Here is a 15712-nt window from a genome sequence, read left to right as displayed (position 1 = left end):
GGATTTATGAACAGGAAATCATGTTTGACAAAGCAGTTGGAATATTTTGAGGATACAACAAGCAGAATAGATGAGGAAGAGCCAGTGGCTGTGGTGTATTTGGATTTTCAGAACGCTTTTTATAAGGTCCCACACAAGAGTTTAGTAAACAAAATGAGAGCACGTGGAATAAGGGCATGGTTTGAGAATTGGTTAATGGACAGAAAACCAAGTAATTCTCAGGTTTAAGTCTGTGTCTTGTGAGGTACCTCAAGGATCAATGCTTGGGCTTCAGCTGTTTACAAATTATATCAATGATTTAGACGTGGGGACCAAATGTAATATTTCCAAATTTGCTGATGGCACCAAACCAGATGAGAATCTGAGTTGTGAGGAGGATAGAAAGAGACTTCAAGAGGACCTAGCTAGACTAAGTGAGTGGCAAAAACATGGCAGATGGCCACTTTGGTGGGAACAACAGAAATGCAGAGTGTCTTTGAAAATGAGAGAGAACAGGAAGTGACCAAAGGGACCTGGGGAGTCCTTGTCCAGAAGTCAGTGGAAGCTGACATGCAGGTGCAGCAAGTAATTACAGAGTCAAATGGTATGTTGGCCTTTAATGTAAGGTGGCTTGAGTACAGGAGTGAAGAAGTCTTTGCTGCATTATATAGGGCCTTGGTGAGACCCCACCTGGAATACTGTGTACAATTTTGGTCTCTTTACCTAAGGAAGGAAATACTTGCCAAAGAGAGGGTGCAACAGAGGTTCAGCAGACTGATTCCTGGAATGACGGGATTTTCCATTGAGGAGAAATTGAGGAGATTGGGCCTGTATTCTCTCGAGTTTGACAAATGAGAGGTGATCTCATTGAAACGTACAAATGTGTTTATGCCGTATATAAACCTCTTTTCTGTAGAAAGGAACCCCAGCATGTTTAATCTTTCCTGATAGTTATAACCTTTATTCTGCTGTAATTTGTTTGGACTGTCTCATGCCTCAGTATCCACAAGATAGTTGATGATCCTTCTCAGCACAGTTCAGTTTGCCCTAACTTTGTGTGCGGGTTGTTGCTCTGGGCGCAATCCCAGCTCCCTGTCCTGTTTGATTTTGGGGCTGATTCTCTTTAGTCGAGATGCGCTACTCACTGCATCCTGAGAACTCATGATGTGGAGATGCCGGCGTTGGACTGGGGTAAGCACAGTAAGAAAGCTTATGTTATTTGCTACCAAATAAACCTGTTGGACTTTAACCTGGTGTTGTTAAACTTCTTACTGTCCTGAGAACTCAAGCAGATTTGTCTAATAGGCACCATTTACAATTGTTTCTGTGTTTTTTTAATTATCGTTTTTCTTTGTCCCCCTTTTTCTCCAAGTTCACTTTGTTCATGATCCTGAGAATTTAATGGGGTTTGGCATAAGCACAACTGCCCTTTCAAAGAGCCAGTACGGCCACGATGGGCCACATGGCCTCCTTCTGGGCTGTGAGTTTGTGATTCTAACTTCACCACCTCTGAGCCACACACTGTGATTTATTCGAGGGCTGCTTTGATACCAGGCAGTCGGAAGTGACTACTCAAAATGGCTCTGGGTTAACAATCAAATTAGACAATGCCAGTTCCTCTGAATTCTACCTTTACCTTCCATCTCACCCTGGCATTGTGCACATAGTAAAGTGGTTCACTCTACAGTGAAGCATAATTAATAATGCTTGCTCTTTTCTCTCTGCAATAGAATGCCTTATTTTAAACGATGATCCTGGGGATATTCCAACCACCAAAGGACTCCGTAGCGATGATGGTGCCTTGTGAATGGGGTGAGTTTCTTGACACTGAATTTAGCTGCATTTGGGCTGTCAGTGTAATGGTGTGATTTTCACATGATACCAACAGGGGACGGTATAAGAACAGCAAAAGGACTTTGTCAACTTCAGCAAGAGCATCACTAATCTCACCCATCCACCCACCCATCCTTTCACCTCAATCCCACCTACCCACACTCTTATATTGCTCAGAGTGAGGGTAATGTTCATGCTACTGGATTAATAATCTGAAGACATGAGTTTGAGTCCCACCCTGACATCTGGGAATTTAAATTCAGTTGATTAAGTAAATCTGGAATACAAAGTTGATATCACTAATGATGACCATAAAATGACTGGAATGTCACATTTGAAAATCGAGGTGCTGCTAGATCAAGAAGCAATGTGCGTCAGCGAGCACAGGGGGTGATGGGAGAACAGAATTTTGCGTGCGTTAGGGTAAGGGCAGGAGAGTTTCAGATGAGCTGAAGATTTTGGAGATTAGAATGAGAGATTGGCCAGGAGAGCGTAGGGATAATCAGCATTCTCATCCACTTCCTTGAGCTAACTCCCTGCCTTCTACCCCATCCCTCTGATCTCAAATTCACTTTGGTGTGGATTCACAGCCTGGAACTCCATTCCCCCCCCGCTTCCCCCTCACTCCTCAACCCCATCGCTTCCTCGTTCAGACTCAAACCGTTGGGGAACTCAGATTTCAATCTTCTGAAATCCAAAATTGACTTTTCATGGAATTGAACGGGAGTGAGGCTATTTGATGTTGTGAGGTCAGTGGGAGATATGCTGGAAATTTTCCCCAGTTGATTTACTGAGTGTATAATCTGAGGGATCGAGTTCTGCTAAAATGATCTGACTCAGGTTGAAGTAACCAATAACACATCTTTATTGTCAGTGAGTGGCAGAATTCACTTCACTTGCAAACAGGAAAATGCGCACGTGCTAATTGGAACAATTTGGTGATCGATGCGAGACATATCTTTATTCTTTTCCTGAATTGTTTGCCTCAGTTAGAAAGTTTTTTTTCCATTATTATAGCTCTGACATTAACATTTATAATGGAAATTGCCCATGTAAACACGTCACGCTGTAGTTACGCCACCCTTCCCCCACTGGTGGTGACCTTGCAGGACCATAGATTTGCATCTCCCAGCTTCTCCGGAAACTCCTGTACTACAACCAACTGCTTCCCAGGTTGCAGTAAGTTTTGCTACTGAACTATAAATAATAACATTAGAAGGAGCAGAAGTAGGCTACTCAGTCTCTTGAGCCATCAGGAGGATTTTTACTGATTTTATACCTCAGTCCTACCCATCCCCACAATCCCCATATCCAACGATTCCCTTAATGCCTAAAAATCTATCGATCTCTTCAATTTTATCAATGACTAAGCATTCACAGTCTTCTACTAAACTTCTAACTAGCCAACCCCCTTTGTCTCCAAGTTCTATGGTCTCCAGCCAAGGGAGATAGCCTCTCAGTATCCACTCTGTCAAGCCCTGTGAGAATTTTATACATTTCATTGAGAACACCTCTCAGCTTTCTAATTTCCAGTGAGTATAGGCCCATTCTCCATAATCTCTCCTCATAGGACAACTCTCCAATGACTCACAATTACACTCGCTCTCAGGCAAGTAGACCTTTCCTCCGGTAAGGAGACCAAAATGATAGACAGTACTCCAGCTGCGGTACTGAGCCTATATAATTGCAGCAGGATTTCCTTACTCATTCTCCTCAAAACTCCTTGCAATGAAGACTAACGTACCATTTACCTTCTTAGTAGTTTGATATCCAGTCATTTGTGTGCATGGACCCCAATTCCCTCTAAAAACCAACATTTTTAAAGAACTATTGCATTTCCATTCTTCCTATCAAAGTGGATAATTTCACACTTCCCCACATTATTCTCCATCTGCCACCATCCTCCCCAATCACTTAAATCAAAATATTACATAAAATTGTGTGTGTACGTACATGTACATGTGAGGATGTGTGTGTATGTATGAGTAACATGTACATGTAAGGGTGTGGGTGTGTGTGTATAAGTACATGTACATGTGTGTGTGTGGGTATATGTACATGTGTGAGTGTGTACGTACATGTACATGTGAGGGTGTGTGTGTATGAGAGTAACATGTACATATGTGTGTGTGTGTGTGTGTGTGTGTGTACGTACATGTACATGTGAGGATGTGTGTGTATGAGAGTTACATGTACATGTGTGTGTGTGTATAAGTACATGTACATGTGTGTGTGTGGGTATATGTACATGTGAGGGTGTGGATGTGAGTGAATGTATGTATGAGGGTGTGCGTGTGGAAGTATGTGCATGCAAGAGGCTGCGTGTGAGGGTGAGGGGGTGAGTGTGGGGGTGAGGATGAGAGGTGTGGGGGTGCGAGGGTGAGGATGTGGGTGGGTAAGTGTGAGAGTGAGGGCGATTCTGTACACAGAAACCTCTTTGGCTGTACAATCTTGTAGCTGTAATGTGCTGGGATAATGTGGTGATGTCTGTTACTTAATTAAAACCAGATACCTGTTATGGTTGACCTTGCTAGTGAGAGCCGTGTGAGGCACACTGAAGGGAAAACAATGAATCTTTGTGCTTGAGTGTGGTTGGAGAGAGAAAAAAAAAGCAGATTGCAGAGAGAGAGAGAGCGAGCGAGAGCCCAGCTGAACACGACAAGCCTTTCTTTCTACCTGCTTGATAAGATGTGTCTGGAAGTCTGGACACCCACTGACTGATGTAAGTAAACTGTTGTGCTCTAAACCCAAAGAATCTTTTAAAAAAAGACTCTACGCCCAGGTATTGTGCGATGACATTTTCTCACAAAAAGAGACCCTGAGGATAAAGAAGGCTGCATCAGCAGTCTGCCTAGTAATGGACAGCCTGTCTGGCATGCCGCCCAGCGCTGTTGAAGCTATGTCACTGGTAGAGTTCAGTTGGCACAGAGGAGCCTGAATCTAAACAGGCTTCCAACATTTTTGTTGAACACACATGAGAGTTTGTTCTGGGCAGCCTCTTCGACAGGGCGGTTTCAGCTGAGGGGAGTTAACTCGGCTTTTCCCTTTCATGACCAACTGTTCACAGGCGGTGATCGAGACCCGGGGTGCAGTTAACTGTTTGAGCGCCGTGTGGTCACGGGGTGAGCTTTCCAGCTGCGGGGTGAGGGCAGGGGTGCGTGATGTGAGATCAGGGGCAGGGGAAGGGGGTGTTGTGTCTCTCAAAACAGAAACACTGCAAGGGTCGAGGTGCCTCTCCCCTCAGCTCCTGGTGTGTGGTGTGTCGGGGTGTCCACTCTCCCAGAGTGTTGGAGGGGAGGGGAATACAGAAAGGTGCACTTGTATAGCATCTTTAACATAGTCAAAGTCACAGACAAGTGATCTCTGGCTTCATTGGGGGAGGGGCTGAGAAAAACACATCTATCGGCAGCCTGTGTTAAAGGAAAGACACTGAACTGCAACAAATAAATCCAATAGGAGTATTCCCCCTGAGTTGTTCCGCTATTCAATTAGATCATTGTCGATTTGTGGCTTAACACTATATACAACATTATGAGAGGCATAGACAAGATGGATAGTCAGAGGCTTTGTCCAAGGAAGGAAGTGTTTATCTTATTTATTTATTAGTCACAAGTAAGGTTTACATTAACACTGAAATTTCCCTAGTCGCCACACTCCGGCGCCTGTTCGGGCCAATGCACCTAACCAGCAGGTCTTTCAGACTGTGGGAGGAAACCATAGCACCCGGAGGAAACCCATGCAGACACGGGGAGAACATGCAAACAGCACAGACAGTGACCCAAGCCGGGAATCGAACCCGGGTCTCTGGCGCTGTGAGGCAGCAGTGCTAACCACTGCGCCACCCTGCTACCCCCTGTCAATTACAAGGGGGCACAGGTTCAAGGTGAGAGGAGGGAAAGTTTAAGGGAGATGTACGGGGGAAGTTTTCCATGCAGAGAATGGTGAGTGCCTGGAACGCGCTGCCAGAGGAGGTGGTGGAAGCAGGCACATTAGCAACATTTAAGAGGTATCTGGATGGGTACAAGAATGTGGAGGGAATAGAGGGATACGGACCGAGTAAGGGCAGAAGGTTTTTTTTAGTTTAGTTAGGGTATCATGATCGGCACAGGTTGGAGGGCCGAAGGGCCCGTTCCTGTGCTGTACTTTTCTTTGTTCTTTGTTCTCCTTGTACCCAACTCTATCTCGTGATCGTTGGTGAATGAAAATCTATCAATCTCAGATTTAAAATGAACAGTTAACCTAACATTTCCATTTCTATGGGCGAGCCTTTCCCCTCTCCTTTGCATGTAAAAATGTTTCTGAAATTCACCTCTGAAAGAAGCAACTTTAATTTTTAAGCTATGTCCCCTGGCTATAGATTCCCCAACAAGTAGAAACCATTTGCCTCTATCCTACGTCCAAGGATTACAACTCGAATTTGTGTAACGTTTCTTTTTAATTTAATCCTCAGAGTCTAATTATCATTCTTATTGAAGCATGTAAGGTCCTGAGGGGGCTTGACAGGGTGGAAGCTGAGTGGATGTTTCCCCTTGTGGAAGAGACTGGAACCATGGGACACAGTTTAAAGATTAGGGTCTTAGCATGTGGAATCCTGTTCTCCAGCGATCTTTGGAGGCTGGGCCACTGACTATTTTTAAGGCGAAATTAGATAGGTTTGTGCTTGACAAGGGAGTCAAAGGGTATAGGGGGTTGACAGGAAAGTAGAGTTGAGGCCACAATCAGATTAGACACTGAAGGGCTTGAGGAGGCTCAAAGAACCGAATGGCCTATTCCAGTGGCACGGCGGTTAGCGCTGCTGCTCCACAGCCCCAGGAACCCAGTTTCGATTCCCAGCTTGGGTCACTATCTGTGCAGAATCTGTACATTCTCCCAGTGCCTACGTGGGTTTCCTCCGGCTGCTCCAGTTTTCTCCCACAGTCCGAAAGACGTGCTGGTTAGGTGCATTGGCCATGCTAAATCCTCCCTCAGTGTACCCGAACAGGCGCCGGAGTGTGACGACAGAGGGATTTTCACAGTAACTTCATTGCAGTGTTAATGTAAACCTATTTGTGACACTAATAAATAAACTTTTAAACTTTGAACTCCTAATTGGTATGTTTGTCTGTATTCCGATAAATCTACTGCACTTCCTCCAAGGTCAATGTATCATTCCTAAGGTGTGACCACAGTAAGAAGTCTCACAACACCAGGTTAAAGTCCAACAGGTTTATTTGGTAGCACGAACTTTTGGAGCACTGCTCCTTCATCAGGTGAGTGGAGAGTTGTGTTCACAAACAGGGCATATATAGACACGGACTCAATTACAAGATAATGGTTGGAATGCGAGTCTTAACAGGTAATCAAGTCTTTACAGGTACAGACAATGCGAGTGGAGAGAGGGTTAAGCACAGGTTAAAGAGATGTGAATTCTCTCAAGCCAGGACAGTCAGTAAGATTTTAAGGTGTGACTGGAACTGTTGACGGTACTCCAGGTATGTTCTGACAGGTTCTGAAGTATTGGAGTCATACCTGATACATAGGAAAATGGTTGTGGAGGGTCAGTCATCTCAGCTCCAGGACATCTCTGCAGGAGTCCCTCAGGGTAGTGTCCTAGGCCCAACAATCTTCAGCTGCTTCATCAATGATCTTCCCTTCATTATAAGGTCAGAAGTGGGGATGTTCGCGATGATTGCACAATGTTCAGCACCATTCGCGGCTCCTCAGATACTGAAGCAGTCCATGTTCAAATGCAACAAAATGTGGACAATATCCAGGCTTGGGCTGACAAGTGGCAAGTACCATTCGCGCCACACAAATGCCAGGCAATGACCATCACCAATAAGAGACACTCTAACCACCGCCCCTTGACATTCAATGGTGTTACCATCACTGAATCACCCACTGTCAACATCCCTGGGGTTACCATTGACCAGAAACTCAAATAGACTCACCACATAAACACAGTGGCTACAAGAGCAGGTCAGAAGCTAGGAATACTGCGGCGAGTAACTCACCTCCTGACTCCTCAAAACCTATCCACCATCTACAAAGCACAAGTCAGGAGTGTGATGGAATACTCCCCACTTGCCTGGATGGGTGCAGCTCCAACAACACTCAAGAAGCTTGACACCATCCAGGACAAAGCAACCCTTGATTGGCACCACATCTACAAACATTCAATCCGTCCACCACCGACGCTCAGTAGCAGCAGTGTGTACTATCTACAAGATGCACTGCAGCAATTCACCAAAGATCCTTAGCACCTTCCAAATTCATGAATACTCCCATCTGGAGGGACAAGGGCAGCAAATAAATGGGAAGGTCACCACCTGCAAGTTCCCATCCAAGCCACTCGCCATCCTGACTTGGAAATGTATCGCGGTTCCTTCACAGTCACTGGAGTTAAAATCCTGGAAATTCCTCCCTAACGGCATTGAGGGTCAACCCACAGACCATGGACTGCAGCGATTCGAGAAGGCAACTCACCACCAGCTTCTCAAGGGCAACCAGGGATGGGCAATAAATGCTGGCCCAGCCAGCGATGCCCACGTCCCACAAATGAATTTTAAAAAGCTTCAGCCCCCCTTGTATTCTCACCTTTCATTAGCATTCCATTAGCCTTTATGATTATTTTTCTGTTTGTTTTTTACATTTATTCTTTCACAGGACGTGGGCGCCACTGGTGGGGTCAGCATTTACTGCCCATCAGTCATTACCCTGGAGAAGGTGGTGGTGAGCTGCCTTTTTACAGGTGATGTGGTGTAGGTTAGGAATGTTTAATGATTCATGTTCACAAACCCGTGAGCATCTTTGGATCTCCAATGTTCTTAACATTTTACCTTTTAAAATTACTCAGACCTGGTCTCAAAAGTATTTAATTGGTTGTAAAAGGGCTTTGAGACGGCTGGGGTTCGTAAGTAGCGCCATATAAATGAAAGTCTTTTCAAGTTTAAAGTGGTGACCTCATACTTGCCTGCATTGAAATCTATTTGCCAGTTTTGTCCAGTTATTAATGTATTACTATCTCTTTGCGATTTTTGCTTTTACTTACACTACGTATAATGCTGCCTTACCTGTGCAGACAGCCTTGACTTTGTGATGTTTACACTGTATCAGGTTCTAGCCCATTATAGAGGAGGTCACTGGGTTTGGAAGGAAGGAGCTGTTCTGTTTTTCTCCCTGGCCTGCCAACATTGATGGAGAGCAGGCAGCTAATTAGCAGCGTGTGATTTGTAATAAATCACTTTCCCTTTGATACTCAGGGTTGAAGAGGCAAATCAGCAATATCTGGGGCTGTTGTGCACACGTATGGACAAGTATAGACCTGCAGACAAATGCAGGTTGATGTTGGAATGGTTTCTTGCAATTCACCTATGTCAGGACCTTGAATATCATAATCATTACTAAGAGGCCACATGGCCGCGTTCTTTTTTAAACTCTTTTTGTGCCCGCCCCATCTTGAATGCCTCCTCTCTTGAAAGATTGGTTTTGCCACTGATTGCTCAATAAGGCTGCCATTCTCTGCACGAGTTTGGATTAACTTTCAACCAAGGAAGGCATCATACCAGAGACAGATCCTAAAGGAAAATAGAAAGACTTATATTTCTATAACATGTGGCCTGAAGTCATGACATAGAAACATGGTGAATAGGTGCCGGAGGAGGCCATTCGGCCCTTCGAGCCTGTACCACCATTCAATATGATCATGGCTGATCATGCACTTTCAGTGTCCCACTCCCACTTTCTCTCCAGACCCCTTGATCCCTTTAGCCGCAAGGGCCACGCCCAGCTCCCTCTTGAACATATATCTAACGAACTGATCCCAACAGCTTTCTGTGGTAGAGAATTCCACAGGTTCACAACGCTCTGAGTGAAGAGGTTCTTCCTCATCTCAGTCCTGAATGGCTTACAGCTTATTCTTAGACTGTGACCCCTAGTTGTGGACTTCCCCAACATCAGGAAGACATTTAGCCTGTCCAGCCCCATTAAGATTTTATATGTTTCTATGAGATCCCTTCTCATTCTTCTAAACACCAGTGAGTACAAGCCCAGCCGATCCAGTCTCTCTTTATATGTCAGTCCTGCCATTCCAGGAATCAGTCTGGTGAATCTTCACTGGACTCCCTCAATAGCAAGAATGTCCTTCCTCAGACTAGGAGACCAAAACTGTTACCTTTTGAGGTGTCGTCACTGCTTTCAATGCAGGGAAATGTGACGACCAATTTGTGCACAGCAAACCCCCAAAAACAAGCGGACAAGAACCAGATAACCTATTTTTAGTGATATTGGTTGAAGGATAAAGATTAGTCTATTCTTCTTCATAATAGTGCTGTGGGATCTTGTGCATTCCCCTGAGAGGGCAGATGGGGCCTTGGGTTAATGTCTGATCTCAAAGGCAGTGCAGCACTCCCTCAGTACTGGATTGTTATAATGACCCAGTGGAGTTCACTAATGTCCCCATAGCTTGGGAAATCTGCCATCCTACTATCTTGGACTATCTGTGACTCCAGCCCACACCAATGTGGTTGACTCTTAATGGTCCGCTGAAGTGGTCACTCCTATCGAACTGTTTTCAATGGTTCAGGTTAATAAGGTAAATGCTGGCCTTGCCAGCAATGCTCACATTCCAAGGGTTAATCTGTTTATAAATTCAGTACTTCAACAGCATTCATAGTCAGAAAAAAAGTGAGAATCCTGGAAGATATTGAAGATAAGCATCAAAGTTTATAATTCTTGGGCTGCACGGTGGCACAGTGGTTAACACTGCTGCCTCACAGCGCCAGGGACCGGGATTCGATTCCCAGCCTCGGGTGACTGTCTATGTGGAGTTTGCACATTCTCCCCGTACCTGCATGGATTTCCTCCGGGTGCTCCGGTTTCCTCCCACAGTCCAAAGATGTGCAGATTAGGTGGATTGGCCAGGCTAAATTGCCCCTTACTGTCAGGGGGACTGGCTAGGGTAAATGCATGGTGTTAGGGCCTGGGTGGGATTGTGGTCGGTGCAGACTCGATGGACCGAATGGCCTCCTTCTGCACTGTAGGATCCTATAATTCTACTTCTTCCAAGCACCGACAAGTGATCTTGCTCCTTTACCATCTACAATCTCTTAAACTGTTTGAGTTTGAAGATTATTACAGAAACAAAAATAAGTATTATTCAACAGGCGTGTTTTTATATGTTCATGTCCCAGAGTGAAAACAAAATTAAAGCAAATCACTATTCACCCCAGTTATCCTATTATTCGGAATATTACCTAATGTTAGATTTACTGATTTGTTGGAAAGCAGTTTTTGCCTCTTAAGTTTCCTTCGAAAGCATTATGACCCATGCTCATTGTCAGATAACAGTAACAAATATAATATTTATCAAATTAGATCATTCCTGATTATTCATTGCTGGAAATAGTCTCTCAAAGTGTGACCCCTTCTGGCAGAAGATGTAATTACATTTACTCAAAGTGAAATGAATGTTCCTTTATGTCGGGGGCTGATCTTTGTAACTCATTTCACTATTTTTATTCATTCTTGAGAAATGCATGTTACTGGCAGGGCAAGAATTTATTACCCATTACTAATCTTTTTTTTCTGAAAAGTATATACTTTATTCATTTTATAAACAAACATTACAATGATTGTTCAAATTTGATATTACATGAGGAGCGAAATTAATCAGTTTCTTCCAACGCTTCCTGTTACTCATTTAATTTACAATTCCAGTCGATATATATAATATTCAATAACATGTTAAATATACTGCCATAGCGGTTTTCCACAGTTTCCAGCCCCTCGATGTACTGTGGCTGAAAGACCTTAGACAGTGTCCTTGCCCCATTGCACCCTTGTCCCAAGCTTTAGTGCATCGCTGAGTATGTAGTCCTGGACTTTGGAATGTGCAATACTTGGTTGCAAACAAGTTGCAGAATCATATAATCCCTACAGTGCAGAAGAAGGCCATTCGGCCCATCGAGTCTGCACCAACCACAATCCCACCCAGGCCCTATCCCCATAACCCCATGCATTTACCCTAGCTAGTCCCCCCAGACACTAAGGGGCAATTTAGCATGGCCAACCCACCTAACCTGCACATCTTTGGACTGTGGCAGGAAACTGGAAAACCTGGAGGAAACCCACGCAGACACGGGGAGAACGTGCCGACTCCGCACAGACAGTGACCCCAAGCTGGAATTGAACCCGGGTCCCTGGCGCTGTGAGGCAGCAGTGCTAACCACTCTTTGCACTGGAAGGCTAACTATTGCCCATCTTTGCTCTTCAGCGGATAATGGAGACCACCTACAATGAGTATCTTGCTGGGCCATTTCAGAGGGCAGTTAAGAATCAACCATAAAGCTTTGGGTCTGGAGTAGGCCAGACCAGGTGAGGAACGCAGATTTCCTTCCATGACCGATGTTATTGAAGCAGATAGGTTTTAATGACAATCTGGTAGTTTCATTATTATTAGTGTCGCTAGCACTGTATTCCAGTTTTATTAATTAATTGAATTGAAATTTACCAGCTGGCCTGTTGGGGTTTGAGTTTCTATTTCCAGGCCTTTGGATTACTAGTCCAGTAACTATTCCCATTCTGCTTCCACCCCTCAGAGGGTTTTAAAAAAAATCCCCTCTTGATCCTGAATGTAGAATTCCAAGGGCTAAGACAGCAGCCCCCCCGCTCCCCCCCCCCTCACCACCCCCCACCACCCCCCTCACCCCCACCAACCCCCCCACCCCCCCACCACCCCCCTCACCACCCCCACCAACCGCACGCCATACCTCAGCCTGGCACCCACGATCTTATGTTTGTGACATTAGGAGGTGATTCAACAGCAGCTATTCATCTGTGTTGGGGCATTGCAGCCCAGTCCGATTGTTAAAAGGAAGAGGATTTCCATCTCCCTCTCCCGGAGAGTGGTAGTCAATTATATCAACCCCAGTTGTTTCTCCAGGGTGAGATGGGACACACTACTGAGAAAAATGCAGAATATCTGACCAGTATCACATTGCTGTTGGTGGGATCTTGCTGTGTGCAAGTCATTTGTTGAGTTTCCTACATTAATTACATCATTAACTGTTATTGTTTTGGGACATTGTGTTGCCAGGAAAGAAATGCATGTCTTTCTCTGAATACACACAACATCAGAACAAGCGAAGGGGTTAACATTCTGATTCAAGGTCTCTCCGGCAGAACACTCAATGCCTTAACCTCAATTTTGGAAGAATGTCTTCGACTGCACAGGTGTGGCAACTCCATTCACAAACCGCCAATCTGATAGAGCCTCTCTGAGTATGGTGGCCAATTCCCTCAAAATTTATCTGGAAGCTTGTGCCTAATTTGAGTTGGACTGAGACTGTCCAGAGTCAATTTAAACTGAACCCTTCGAGTTGTCAAAGGAGGGTTTATCCGTCTGAATTTGATTGAGGGGAAATGTGGAATGTGCTGCCTGAAAGAACAGTGGAAGTAGATTCAGTTGTAATGTTCAAAAGGGTATTGGGTAAATACTTGTAAAGGAAACATTTGCAGGGCAACGGGGGAAGGGAAGGAGAGGGGACTAATTAGAAAGATCTTTCAAAAGCATGATGGGTGGAATGGGCTCTTTCTGCACTGTCTAATCCCAGAAGCTGAATAGTTTCGGGTGTAATGGGAGGTTCCAAACAATGTGAGGCTCCTGTCCTCATTTCCAATCATCATCCCTCGCTCCAAAGCCTAAAAAAGTACGTTTCAGCTTTCCAAATCACAGAACTGGCAAACACTACTCATCGCTCAATCACAATCCACCAAAGCTTTGCCAGTTTTGGAGTTCAACTCTTTGCCAGCGTAAGATCCACATAGACCATACCTGGAGCACAGTGTATATCCTGCTCCGGAGGGCCACATGTCCAGTGTTGGACATGGAAAAATGTACGAGAGCTGCAGTAGAGGGAGCTGTTTTTCAGTTGAGATTAAGGGACATTGGATTTGAGTAGAATGTCATTTGCTGTGCACCCGACTCTGATTTTATTTAAAACACTGAGTAACTATGATGGAAAATATTTAAGTCACTAACACAGACATTCCCTGCCTTAATCGAGATGAAAACTCGCATCCGAGTACCTGTAATGCTATATATAAACCACCCTTTGATTAGATTGCAGTCTGTAACCCACTCTGGGGTACCTGAAATTCCCTCTTTAATTACACGATCTTATCTTTCAAAACATATAATCTTGGTGAAGTTGCATATCGAAGCTATAAAAATGAGTCAATGTACTTCTCCCTTTTGTGCATCTGGGAAAGAACGTTTTGCCCCAATTAGTGAGGTACAGTCATCTTCTTTCATAGATATCTGTTCATCTGCATTCTAATAATAGGCTCTGTTCTGTTGCTGAAACTGGCGAGACAGTGCTCAGGAATAGAAACACTGCAGGGATCTAATGCTGGCAACAGAACCGTGTCCAAGAGCATCTCAGTCTGACCAACTGTGGATGCCGAGTCAGGGAATTCAGCGATCTGTCATCACGTAAAAATAGGAGCCCGTTGCTAATGGACCTCCAGTCCAGAACCCTTGTGAACTCCAAGGTCAAACTTACATGTACCTATATATAAATTTAAAAGTATATATATATATATAGAAGGTTGTCCCTTGTCGCGAGGATGACTGGATCATTAGACTATCATAGAATCCTACAGTGCAGAAAGAGGCCATTTGGCCCATCGAGTCTGCACCGACAACAATCCCACCCAGGCCCTATTCCCGCAACCCCACATATTTACCCCACTAATCCCTCTAACCTACACATCCCGGGACAATAAGGGGCAATTTAGCACGGCCAATCAACCTAACCCGCACATCTTTCAACTGCGGAAGGAAACCAGAGCACCCGGAGGAAACCCACGCAGACACGGGGAGAATGTGCAAACTCCACACAGACAGTGACCCCAAGCCGGGAATCGAATCCAGGTTCCTGGAGCTGTGAGGCAGCAGTGTTAACCACTGTGCCACCGTGCCGACCCTTGATACTCCAAGGACCACCAAGACACTCATGTCCTGATTGCATCTGAAGAATAGAGATGCAGGGACCTCATGCAGAGGTCCCTGTGTGAGGATTGAACTCATTCAGTTGCTACAAATGTGAGATGGTTTTGTAGTTTTTTTTGGTCAACTCACACTGGCAGTGGAAGCAGATTCGACAATAACTTTCAAAAGAAATTTGGATATGTACTTGAGAAGGAAAATATTTGCAGGGCTATGGGGAAAGGGCAGTGGCAATAATTGGCAAACTCTTTCAAAAGAGCTGGCACAGACTTGATGGCTGAATGGCCTCCTTCTGGGCTGTGTCATTCTCTGGGTGAGGTTTTTTTTTTCAAAATGAGAGTCAGCAGCACAAAAGCTGGAGAGGGAAAGGAAAATGTAGCCTTGGTGCAAGGGTACATGGTCTTTAAACATGGCAATAAAGATCATCGAAAGGGAAAATGGATCCTTTGGTTTTGTGTCCAAATGGGTTGAATACAAAAAGTGAAGAGTTAATATTGAATTTGTGAGGAGACTTTCGGAGTACAACAGCTGACGTATTGTGAACTGTGCTGTGTTCCCAATTCTGGGAAGGTTATTGAGCAAAATGAGGGGAGGTTTTGTGGCACAGTAGTAGCATCTCTACCTCTGAGCTTTGGCTTCACGTCCCACTTGATGGCTAAGGAAGGTGCATTCATAACGTGGCCACAACAGGTTGAGTATCAACTTCAAAATCCTTCCAATGCACACGATTGGGAAACTTCTGGTTGGCCACGCGATAGAAAGAAATCGGATCCTCTCCCATCAATATTCACAGCTCCAGACTACAACTTGTGTGTAAAAATGTATGATGCCACAGCAACTCCGTCCCCTTGTTTGGTGTGGAGCAAATTGGTGCCAACAGCAATGGGGTTCGATCCCCATTCCACTGGGCTG

General features: G+C 44.8%; 1 long non-coding RNA gene across 1 annotated transcript in view; it reads left to right on the top strand.

Annotated features, from left to right (window-relative positions):
* LOC144479970 (uncharacterized) overlaps positions 1-15712 on the top strand; it is a 220271-nt gene that overhangs the window by 113809 nt on the left and 90750 nt on the right. The window contains exon 4 of the long non-coding RNA XR_013495596.1: positions 1710-1791. This is a non-coding gene — a long non-coding RNA (uncharacterized LOC144479970). The remainder of the gene's footprint in view (positions 1-1709; positions 1792-15712) is intronic.

Source organism: Mustelus asterias, chromosome 27 (assembly GCF_964213995.1).
Source record: "Mustelus asterias chromosome 27, sMusAst1.hap1.1, whole genome shotgun sequence".
Lineage (NCBI taxonomy): Eukaryota > Metazoa > Chordata > Chondrichthyes > Carcharhiniformes > Triakidae > Mustelus > Mustelus asterias.
Note: the sequence above shows the minus strand (reverse complement) of the source record. Positions and strands in the feature narration are given on the sequence as shown.